General features: G+C 34.6%; 1 long non-coding RNA gene across 1 annotated transcript in view; it reads left to right on the top strand.

Annotated features, from left to right (window-relative positions):
- Positions 1 to 13,008, top strand: part of LOC110301147 — a 107,691-nt gene that overhangs the window by 16,218 nt on the left and 78,465 nt on the right. Inside the window, exons 2-3 of the long non-coding RNA XR_002378687.1 lie at positions 528 to 655; positions 8,939 to 9,035. This is a non-coding gene — a long non-coding RNA (uncharacterized LOC110301147). The remainder of the gene's footprint in view (positions 1 to 527; positions 656 to 8,938; positions 9,036 to 13,008) is intronic.

Genomic DNA, 13,008 nt, shown 5'->3' with positions numbered 1-13,008 from the left:
AGTTTTCCTCTTAGAAATGCTTTCATTGTGTCCCATAAGTTTGGGTATGTTGTGGCTTCATTTTCATTAAACTCCAAAAAGTCCTTAATTTCTTTCTTTATTCATTTCTTGACGAAGGTATCATTGAGAAGAGTTTTGTTCAGTTTCCTCGTGAATGTTGGCTTTCTATTATTTATTTTGTTGTTGAAGGTCAGCCTTAGTCCATGGTGATCTGAACTGAACAGCCTTGGGTGGGAACAGGTGTGTTTGTTGCAGTAAAGGATGTGTAGGGAGAACAGATAGAAACAAACATGGCTTGGAGTGAAGAAAAGTAATAAGGAAAAGAAATTTATTTTCATGAACTCAAATGCTTGGTGGTATATTGAGGCAAGGTTTAACATATTTAGAAGCTAAACGTACCAGAAAACAGTTCTAATGGAAGATATATGGAGCAGTCCCAAGCCTGGTACTGAGACATCCTAGTATCCCAGGAGTTCCTGAACTGAGAAGTCACAAGCTATTCATGTAAATTGTCATTCAATTGACAGGGGCCAGTACTCAAAGCATGAGCAGACATGTCTCACCTGATATCAGAAATTTTCAATGAAGCCAAGGGGGCAAGAAAAGCATCCTAGAAGATCAAAACCTCCTCCTAGGAAATAGAGAAACATTTAAGGTAAGTTAGAGAGAGAACTCACCAATCATAGGGTTGGATGGAGTATGAAGTGATATGTCGACCAGAAAATATATCTGTTGCCATATGTAGCAGGATGGTGGGCTCCCAGTGTGAATAGACAGAAGTAGAACCCCCACCCCTGAGCTCATTGCACAAATATTATGAAATATAATGCAGCAGGAGGGTATCCACAACAGGCCCATGTCAACATACGTGTCCCTGATAAATTATGCCATGCAACAGATCTGGTGAAAAGAGTCATTTGGAGGGAGGGGAGAGGAATGAGTACCTGGGGAAGGGGTAGATACAGACAGATGGACATGTGGACAGACAGACAGAAAAGAGAGAGAGCCATGATGGTAGAGAGAGGGGACATACAGAGAGAAGGAAGGGAATAGGCAACAAGGTGAGGGAACACAGAGGACATAGAGAAGCACAAAAACAGAGGGAGAGTGATTAGGGAAGGGCCCCCTCTCTCCACTGCACACACTTGGGACATGTGCTAGTGGTGCTCAGTTGATCATGACAGAAGCAGCTAGGTCCCTGAGAGCAGTTCAGTGGCATTGTCTGTGCATCAAATAATCATTCAGAAAAGCCTCTACAGAGTGTTCAAAATGCATGCATAAATTTGTACTGCCTATGCATTTTTTTTAGGTTTCATAAGCATTTGAGCTGCATATGTAGCAGAAGATGGCCTAGTCAGCCATCATTGGGAAGATAGGTCCCTTGGTCTTGAAAACTTTATATGCCCTAGTACAGGGGAATAGCAGGGCCAAGAAGTGGGAGTGAGTGGGTAGGGGAGCAGGGCGGGGGGAGGGTATAGGGAACTTTCGGGATAGCATTTGAAATGTAAATAAAGAAAATATCTAATAAAAAAGCACAAAAATGTTCAAAAGGTTTTAAATTTATTTTTCATATTTTTGAGATTATAACAATAGTCCTTCTTCATTTGCCCTTCTCATTCAAAACCAGTTAGTCAATATGCCTGTTCTTGCCCTTATAACCTCCCTTTAAAACAGTTATTTTAAAACTTGTATATCACCCAGATACCTTTTCAGGTTACTAAGTTTAAGCTTCATTTTTATTATATTCTTTTATGGAATAATACATTAATTTACATTTCAAATGTTATTGCCTTTCCTGGTTCCCCCTCCACACACCCCTATCCTATTCTCCCTCTGCCTGCTTCTATGAGTTATTGCTGTGAGAGTATTATGGAAAGATAGAACTAAGTAGATGGAAGCTACACAATGCCAAGGGTCAGGAAGTACTAATTATGGTTGCTTTAATTAGAAATAGCCTGGCCTAAACATTCATACCAACCTCACTGAATATTGCTGCAGGTGCAGCTCCTAATCCAAAATATATCCAGAAAATCCAGGACACAATGATAAGACCAAACCTAAGGATAATAAGTATAGAAGAGAGCAACGATTCCCAACTCAAAGGGCCAGTAAATATCTTCAAAAAATTATAGAAGAAAACTTCCCTAACCTAAATAAAGAGATGCCCATGCACATACAAGAAGCCTACAGAACCACAAATAGATCAGACCAGAAAAGAAACCCCTTCTGTCACATAATAATCAAAACACCAAATGCACAAAGCAAAGAAACAATATTAAAAGCAGTAAGGGGGAAAAGTCAAGTAACATAAAGACAGAGCTATCAGAATTATATCAGACTTCTCACCAGGACTGGGCTGAAGACACACAGACCCTGAGAGAACACAAATGTCAGCCCAGGCTACTATACCCAACAAAACAATCTATTACCATAGATGGATAAACCAAAATATTCCATGACAAAACCAAATTTACACAATATCTTTCCACAAATCCAGCCCTACAAAGGATAATAGACAGAAAAATCCAACACAAGGAAAGAAAATACACCTTAGAAAATGCAAGAAAGTAATCTTCTCAGAACAAATCCAAAAGAAGATAACCACACAAGCAAAATTCCAACTCTAACAGCAAAAATAACAGGAAGCAAAAATCACTGGTCCTCAATATCTTAAGTCAATGGACTCAATTCCCCAGTAAAAAGGACATAGACTAACAGGCTGGATATGTAAACATGCCCCAGCATTTTGCTGCATACAGNAAACGCACTTCAGTGACAAAAACAGACACCATCTCAGAGTAAAAGGATGGAAAAAATTCGAAGGAAATGGTCCCAAGAAGCAAGCTTGATTAGCCATTCTAATATCAAATAAAATTGAATTTCAACCAAAATTTATCAAAAAAGATAAAGTAGGACACTTCTTACTCATCAAAGGGAAAAAAATCAAAGCTTCTTTATATAAATGTTCATTTCAAATTTTATAAGATCCCTCCTGAAACATCCATAAATTATGCACATTTATTTCTATTTTTATTTGCTCAATTTAAGTCTGAGAATTAATAGTTCTTCAGACACATATTATCCAGTATTTTACCCTCTAAAATAACCATCTTCTTACCATTTCAATCTTATCATTTTTAAATTATTATTTATTAAAACACAAAAGTAATGCAATCTCACTGTAAAAAATCCTTAGTAATAAAAAACTTTAAAAGTAAAACTATCATTAAAACTGACAGTAGGATTGATATCAGATATGTAGTAGTAAATAATACCAGCCTCAAAATGAACTCTTCTTTGAAAAGAAAGAATATTGTGATATACCATTTCCTTTGTGATTTCATGAGATACACAGACTTCTGAAGCATTTGTAATGAGTAGGATGGTATTAGGTCCATAGACAAAGATAACTCTCAATTAATCCGATTAACACATCATACTATTGAGTTAATGAAGCTTTGAGATATTTTAATAAGGGGATTTCTAATTTAATTAATTCTTTTCTGAAAACACCATGCCTCATAAGTTCCCCACAGATAGGCTTTCATCATGAAAGATCTCTTCCTGGACAACTCATAAAATAGAAAATGATGTAAGATGCATTCTCAATGTCTTTTTAATAAAATTGTCCTTGAAGAATACACAGGAATGGAGAAAGGATCATTGGATTCATTTTACTATTAAGAGAATTCAAAATATACATCAGAAATTCCCAAATTGACCATATCTCTGGTCAAAATTTATAGTGGAAATATAATATGCATTCTCAAAGATCACTTAGATTTTATCATTTGCTTTTTAAATTTCATTATATTTTCACTGTCTTTTTTCTCATTCCACCCTAAATCTTTCATTGTCCAAAATGTATTGGGCATCTTTGTGCTTGGTGTGTGTGAGTCTCTGTGTCACAGTGTGGTCATGGAAGTCAGAGGAAAAGTTTATTGTGTAGGCTGTCTATATCCACATTTATTTTGGTTTGAAGATTAAGCTCAGGTCCTCAGTATATCTCAGTGTCTCTGTAAATATATATCCAAATAAGCATAAATAATTTTGCAAATATTATTTATATATACATATATATCAAAATGAATAATTTATAAACTTTAAATATGTCTTACATGTATATTTAGAAAGAATGTAATAGAAATAACCATGTATGTATAACTATATATAAAGCTTCATTTAAAACGTTAAACCCACATGCACAGGAGTCATTTTCTGCTGACATGTTCATTTTTGAACAAAACTAACAAGTCCCTTATTCCTAGGCATTCGGTAGCCACTTCTTGGAGAGATGACATTTGATTTCTGTTGATGCCATTTCTCCAACCTTCATGCTTAGTCACCTGGAATGTTTAGTTTCACCCACACTCTTCTTACAGGCTCCTCTTTGCTTCCAGATAACTGTTCTGTCACAGAGACCATTTGTATCCCATTTGTATCCTCCTGATTCTGTGCCCCATAGGGTTCTAGGTTGGTTTTAAATTTTCATGAACTTAAAAGATGTTTATACACACAGACAGACACACATGAGAGAGAGAGAGAGAGAGAGAGAGAGAGAGAGAGACAGAGAGAGAGAGAGATTCCTTTAAATATAATTGCAAAGAAGTTTTGTGTTTAAGTATAAATGACAGTTTCCTATTCCTGCTGATTTTTTATTGAGTATGGTTACTTCCTCTCATTTACTCAATTTTATTTTTGTTATGGTTTTCTGTATAAAACAGAAAAATAGACATAAATGAATTAACAAACAAACATACATTCAGATAACTCATGCCATAGATGGTTTTGGCATTTACAAATGATACTGTCCGTGTTTAAATGCACTGGAAGTAATTGTGAGATTTAAAGTTCAGATATGAGCTACATGTTTGAATGCCAAACTGTGGGAATGTATTCGAATGTGTTTATGTGTTACTTCATTTATGTTTATTTCACTGTTTTATAAACAAAACTATATAAAACCCAAAACATTTTGACATGACATAATCATATACCAATTTCATGTAATCAAGCTCTCAAAACTATGCAATCAAGGTAAAAAAAAAAAAAGGAAAAAAGAAAGCAAGGAAACAAAAAGTCCCACACATCTCTTAATGGTTTTTGTAAGCTTATGATTATCTATTAATATACATTCACTGATTTCCTTAGCTCAAATGTCTGGCAATTACAAAGGTCTTCTGTGTTTCCTACTCATATTTTCCAATAATATGTTTAGGCAACTTGATTTTACAGTAAGTGAAGATGTATATTTTATTCAATTACTAAACTGGCTTTACATACAGATTTAGAAAATATCACATGCATATATACATACACACATATATATGTGTGTATATATATATATATTATATATGTGTATGTGTGATATACTGATAACAGTTTATTTGACATAGTCTGTCTTGCATCCTTTCTTCTTCCATCTCTATATATCTCTATGTCTATCTTCTCTCTCTCTCTCTCTCTCTCTCTCTCTCTCTCTCTCTCTCTCTCTCTCATGCACAGTTATTTAAAAAAAATCAATTCACTGTCATGAACAGCATTTCTATTACCAATAGTTAGCATCTAAAAAAGATGAGTTCAGGCTGGATACTTGAATTCAGATTTTGTTTCTTTACCAGATATCACCATACATACATAACTAATAACTCAAAATTAAAAATATTACATCTGTACAATGCTTTATTATTATTGAAAGTTTATGTGTTTATTTGACTAGTTAATCACATTATAAAGCATTGTGATCTAGTGTTTCTATGACATTTAGAAAGCGAACAGTTTAGGAAAGTTATAGAGCTATTTCTGAATATTTTTAAAGATAAACAATAATAATAAACTTGTTTGGAAGGAGATTATAATTTCAAAAAAGCCTCCTCACAGAAATTTGTGAATTAATAGAAATAGGAAAATTGTTAGCAATTACTAATATTCTCTTTTCAAACTGAAATTGCTATGATAGAATTCAGAATGATAAGATTATAGGCAACTCAGTAACCTGAGGCTGGTCTGTGCTCATGTCCTGAGGGTTTTCATTGTAGAATCACCCAGATTTGAGTGGAGCTCAGTAGTTGCACAGATTTACATGATACAAAAAAAGATGAAATAACATAAAATAAAATGTATTTTAAAAAAATATCACTTTCATATAAGTAAACTGGAAAAATATGGAAGATTAAATCTCAAGAAGTATGGAAATTACATAGTAAGACAAGAATATGTCACCAATTGTATAGTTCAAATGTAAATTAACAAAAACTTGACTACTTAAAATATATACACGAGAGCATTACATGATTATGTTCCAAAAGTTTGTGTACATATATTTGAGCAATACAAGTGAAATTTCTGGTTTTGAAACAACAAGGTATATTTTACTGACAAATTGTCCAAGGATAATTGAACATTTGGTGTGCATTAGCTGTATCCAAAAAAATAAAGCAAAACAAAATAAAAACAATACATTCATCTTTTAATGTATTGAAGGACCCGATCTAGGGCAGACATTTGAGCTCCTGTATATGCTGCTGATTTCAATGAGTTTATATGTATCCTCTCTGCTCCATTAAAAGGCCATGTTTCCTCAGCGTTCTTGAAGCCCTTTGGCTCTTAACAATCATTATGCCCCCTCTTCTCCATGGTTGCTGTATCTCTCAGATGGGGACATTGAGTTAGAGTGTTACAGTCTGTCTCTTTCTATACATTGTCCTTCTGTTGATCTATCTGCTCCCATTTACTGCAGGAGGAAATGGTCCCATCTCTAACCCAGAACCTATCTTTGTATGATAATCACTAGTAAATGAAAAATCAGTTCTCTCCAATGAAGAAACCAAAATCAGAATACTCTGCCTGATAAACTATTTTAATAGAAGAACGTAAGAGGATGAAATAAAATATATTGAACTCATCAGGCAGTGAAACTAGAAACCTTTAGTTTGAGTCATAGAAATCAAGGACCAGTTGTTTTCTGTGGTATCAAAGCCATCTTTGAAATCTATACACAAACTTCTGATATAGTCAAAGATACATAATGAGAATGTCATTCTCCTTCCCACCTCTCCATCTCTCTGTGTCTGTCTCTCTTTCTCTCTCTNCATAATGAGAATGTCATTCTCCTTCCCACCTCTCTCTCTCTCTCTCTCTCTCTCTCTCTCTCTCTCTCTCTCTCTCTGTCTCTCTGTCTCTGTCTCTGTCTCTCTGTCTCTCTGTCTCTCTGTCTCTCTCTGTCTCTCTCTCTCTCTGGCATTATGAACAATGATAAAACTAATAAACAGATTTCTTACTAGATGGTGTTGAAAAAGTGCAATATCCCTATGCAAGAATTCAAAATAGACCCTCATACACTGAAAATTTGCAGATCAAAACACATTGAACATTTAATTGTACTTACTGATACTTTCAGAAGTGACCACAAAACAGATAACAAAATAAAATTAAGGGACCATTGTATAACATGGTGATATTGCAACTATATAGAAATCATATAAGCTATGCATTAGTGAAAGGGCCAGAAGGGTTTTTAAACAGCCAATATATTAAATCTGTGAGAAACTAAATATGTTTTTCATGATTTAAATATTACACCTTTATCCTTGTATGGAACCTCTATGACACTTTCTTTAACTCAAACAAATTTGTAATCGTTGTTAATTCAAAAATAATAGTTTCTTCACAGCTGTTTCTGGTGACTTTAGGAAAGATCTGTGATGCTATGCATTCAGTATTGAGTAACTTTGTTTAGTATGTTTATAGCAATCAAATGAAGAAATATTAAGAGATAGGATAAGCAGCAGACAGAATCTTTCAAAGCATATGTGCTCAAAACATCTAGCAGAAGAATGTGGATCAGTTTTAGAGTTAAGTGAGATAGAATTATCAAATCAAGCTCTTACAAGCAGACTGAAGAAACTGCCTAAGCTCCATTGAGGTCATCAGCTGAGCTCCAGATCCAGAGGCCGAGCAAGAGCAGAGTATCTCCACTTTAAACAGTGGCATTAACTGAGCAAAATCAAAACTCCACTTGTAGAAGGAAGAAAAAAAATCCACACATGTCATAAGAGAATAATTAAAGTATGAGGAACTCATTACTTATTGACAAAAGAGAAACTAAGGATTACCACATGAAAATCAGAAAGATGATTTAGGCACTTATACTATAAGAGCAAATAGTGAATGGAAAGATGCTCACATTGATAATAAACCAGTCAAACAAAAATGGAAAGGGCAATGAGATAGCATCCTATCTCTGCCATGTTGGACATTAGAAACAAGAAAGAGATAATGAGAACCGCCATAGGTGTGGAGAAAGAGTCTTACATTGAGGATCTTTGAGCCATTTAGAGCTGAATTTTATAGAGTTGAAAGGTAAGGATCAAATCTCATTCCTCTGCATGTAGCAGTCCAGTTTGTCAAGTATAACTTAAAATCTAAAACATAATGCCTATATTATTTTCTGTTTGTTCAAGATATAAAATTTGAAATTATTGTTTTCTTGTAATTATCTTCTGAAACAATGCATTTGAATTTGATGCTGACAACTATGAATGTGTAGACTGATTTTGGTAAGATAACTATTTTCAGAATATCTTACTAATTCGAGAGATGTGAAACATTTTGAATTTCTGCATGTCCATTATTTTTTAATGTAACTTAAACTTTTCATTGTAGAAGTTTTTTGCTTTATTTGTCATGTTTAATTAAAGGTTTTTTCTGATACTGTTGTATATTAATTGTTTCCATAATATATTTTTAGTATACTTTTTGGTTGCACATAAGAGGCCTATTGGCTGATCTGTTAACTCGTTACTCTGCTATTCAGCTTAATAGGAAAGTGTTTATTGCCCGTAAGAGCTTTTTTTTGGAAGAATCGCTGATGCTTTATATAAAAATAAATGAAGATAACTTTTGATTTCCCAGTTTTCCCCCTTGTCTTCTTTCTTAGTTGGCTAACTCCCAGCCAATGCTGATACCAGATGGGAAAGAAAAGCAAAGAGCGCATGCATAACAAGTAGCTATGAAGTAGAGGCTCATCAACCAAGGTGATTACTATTTATTCCAGGGCATAAAAATGCATATGGTGGGAAAGAGAAGCAGGGGTTTCAGCCATGAGTGTCTAGCCATAAACTGTTCAAAAGGGAACTATAGTTGACTGCCTGAGATTTTTAGCATACCCCACCTCATGTGATAAGTATGATGAATGCCTAATTTGATGATACATCTCTATTTGAATTTTTACTTGGAGGCCTCACAGGGACTTGGATGGAGGCACTGCTTTGCCTGGGATCCCTTTTTCTAGGGCCTCTGGCTGTTTTTTTTTACTGGGGCTTCCAGAGTGATTTCTATGCTGAATATTATGGAACTCAAATTTGATATTATTTTACAAACTACCATTTTTCTGTCTGCCTACCTATTTGCTAATTGTTAATTATTCTTTAACTTTGTCTGACAATAGACTTAGATCATTCATTCAAGTCCAAAACTATAACTATTACAAATATTCCACTGGATGGTACAGAAAAATTAAGAACTCAGGGTAATAGAAACTGTCTTCCTTCCTGGAGAAATCAAGCATACTTACTTTTATTTAAGGAAGGCTGGGTGATATGGGAATGAGAAAACAATGCAATATACAAATAGTGTTGTTTATCTTGCCTGAATGAGGAAGTTAATTGTAAATCTGGAATTATTGTACCCAAAGCCAATTTCCTGCAAGGCATTTATCTTCATTTGGAGTGGAAAGAAGGTTTATGCAAAATAAAATTTAATCATGGTTTCATCAAATTAAAACAAAGCTACTCAGAAAAATTGATGGTTGTCACAAGTCTGTCTTGGGTTTGTAAAGCATATTGGATTCTGTCTACAAAATTCTTATAGTTTAGTATTCCATCCATCTTCTCTAGGTTATCAGTCGGCACAAAACAAGAAAACGTGATTAAGCCAAACTAGTAACTTGGACAGCTCAAGAAACTGTTTAATGGTATAAATTGATATGCTAAATTTACAAACTCTGAGTGTAAAGAAAATATTATTTTAGATCCTATAACATTTACTTGTTTTTTGTTCATTTGTTTACATCCAAAATGCTACCAACACTATTTACACCCTCATGTAGTCCCTATTCTACTCCCCATCCCCTTATCCTCTGAGAGGGTAGAGGCCCTCTCTTTGGTATCCTTCCACCTTGGCACTTTAAGTCTCTGCAGGGAAAGGTGCACCCTCTCCCACTGAGGCTCCACAATGCAGTCCTGTTGGGGAATGGGATTACAGTCAGGCTACAGCTTTGGGGACCAGTCCCTCTCCAGTTACTGGAGAACCCACATGAAAACTAAGCTTCATATCTGTTACATTTGTGTTGAGTATCTCAGTCCAGCCCATGCATGCTCTTTGGTTGGTGGCTCAATCTTTGAGAGCTCCCAGTGGTCCAAAGTAGTTCACTCTGTTGGTCTTCTTGTGAAGTCCCTCTCTACTTTAAAAACAATAGTAATGAGCTTTATTGGTTATATAAACAAGAATATGAGCAACATGTTTTATCTTGTAGACCAGTGCACCATGAATTGCTGAATTGGGGTTTAATAAATTGTTGTGTTACAGCTTTAGGATAAAACTTTAAAACTTAGTCATACTCAATGCCATGGGTAATTGGCGGGTTGTTGGAAGACAGATGCAGTTTTAATACAAAAAATGGTACCTCCATCTTAGGAATCATAAAGGATCAGGTTGATATCTAATCTATCTGGAATTAAAAAATTACTAGTGTTGCAGTAAATATATGGAATTTAGGATAAAATCACTAAAGCTACCTCTTCAGACCTGAATTCCAAATACCAGTTACTACTTCACATTGTCAGGAGAAAATGAAAATTATTTTTCTACATTACAGCCATCCCTGTTTATAAAAGGCATATTGTGAGGTTAAAGCATCGCATGCAGAAGTTTGTTGGAAAACTCTCCATAAGCATACACGCTCGTGGAAGAGAAAAATGGGATCAGGAACCCTTAGGAGTTGATGAGTCGTTTGGTTGTTCATGGTGCCTCAGCCAACCGCACAGCATGCTGGTACGAAGAATGGTCTTTTAAACTTTCAAAAACTGAGCAAGGGTGGTTGGCCTCCAAATTCTTACATTCTTAAGATGTTTCTGGATTGCTTGGTGAGAACAGAACTTGGGAGATGAGTCTATGTCTTATCCCAAAGCAGTTCTAGATGACTGGTGAAAGTTCAATACATCTACCATTAACTTTTCCAAAAGTCATGCTAAGTGTTTCCCTCACAAAAGGTATTATGCAAAAAAAGTGAAGTTTCTGCACTAGGAAATGTAAATGGCAGAAAAGGATAATTCGGGAAGTTATTCCTACCTAAAGCAACACATCCCCCCTCACATCAAATATGTTTATACAAAGGGAATGAAATTAAGGGAGTCACCACATGTAGTTTTAAGTAAAATATTTATTTAACGTAGACATCTTAAAGGCTAGAACTTGCATAATTCTTTCACATAGTTCTCAAAAAACTCTATAGGTAATATTTTTCAAATGTGCATTTTACAATTACTTAATCTTGTAATCTGAGGTTGATTAATTTTGGTAAAATAAAGCACAGTTTTTAAAAGATTAAAAAAAAAAGAAATCCTTATAGAAGACATCACAAAAAAAAATTAAGTGTAAGGAATACAGGTGATGCATGCATGTTACCATGGCAACTGTGTAAGGAGACTTTATCCCTGGGCTTTGCACCACATCAAGGAAAAAATCATTTTAAACCAACCATTCTGTGGCAGCAGCACCCACAGAGCCTATCATTTGAATTTAAGAAATCAGAAAAATGTGTCTTTTTCCTTCTGTGGTGAAATTCCTACTTTATTATCTGAAGAGAAATAAAGTGGTTCTTATGAATGATTTATTTTGAAAAGTCAGTGCAATATGAAAAGGGATAATCTTTGGAAAACTGCGAGACCCTGGGCTGTAGTAATCATTTGGAGCCAAGTGGAAGAAGTAAGTAAACCTTTGTGTCTAGTGTCCATTAGGGGCTGAGAAACTAATGATGAACTGAAGAGGAAACTACACTTTGGCCACAGAAATACTCTGGAAGTCAGTGAAATGTAGTTTACAATGTTATTGAGTTGCATTTAGTAAATTTCAGGAGAATTTTATTTTTACAGTAACATACCTTCCCTTTGCCAGACCTCAAGAAGTTATTCCTAATTTTTAATATATTTTCTTGTCTTGAAACTAACATGCACATGAAATAATTATTTTCACTGTCGTTTAGAACTTTTGATATTAAGTTTTATCATAGTAAACTCAGAGAGTAGCATGCAAACTCCTCCGGTCACAGACCACACATTGGTTATTTCATGCAATGCTGAGAATATGCTAGGTAAAAATCCTATTCATTTTAGTGATTTAATTTACAATTATAGAACACCTAAAATATTGTAGTGTTCAGAAGCTAGAGCAATAGAATGCCAAATCAAAAGGCTATTATGAACAATGATATTTTTGAATCTATATAACATCTGTATCTCCCCAGTTCTTGAGCATATCTTCTGCATCACACAGCCATGATATCTACTTAAGGCACTTCAGTTTAAGGATTTCAAAGTAGTGGGGTATTATAAAATAATGAATATATATATATATATATATATATATATATATATGCATGTACATTTACCTACACATATAATTCACTTGGGAAGATATTTGTTTTAAAAGAAATTTGGTATTTATTTATTTTTTTATTTTTTTTCCTGGAATTTAATTTATTCCTTGATTATTAAACTGTCACCAAGGACTGACATCCCAGATCAGAAAATACTCATATTGGAATGGCAGTAATTTTTTTTTGATTTTTAATATTTTTATTACATATTTTCCACAATTACATTTCCAATGCTATCCCAAAAGTCCCCCATAGCGCCCCCCGCTTCCCTACCCACCCATTCCCATTCTTTTGGCCCTGGCATTCCCCTATATTGGGGCATATAAAGTTTGCAAGTCCAATGGGCCTCTCTT

Source organism: Mus caroli, chromosome 1, assembly GCF_900094665.2.
Source record: "Mus caroli chromosome 1, CAROLI_EIJ_v1.1, whole genome shotgun sequence".
Classification (NCBI taxonomy): domain Eukaryota; kingdom Metazoa; phylum Chordata; class Mammalia; order Rodentia; family Muridae; genus Mus; species Mus caroli.
This window is presented reverse-complemented; position numbering and strand designations above follow the sequence as displayed.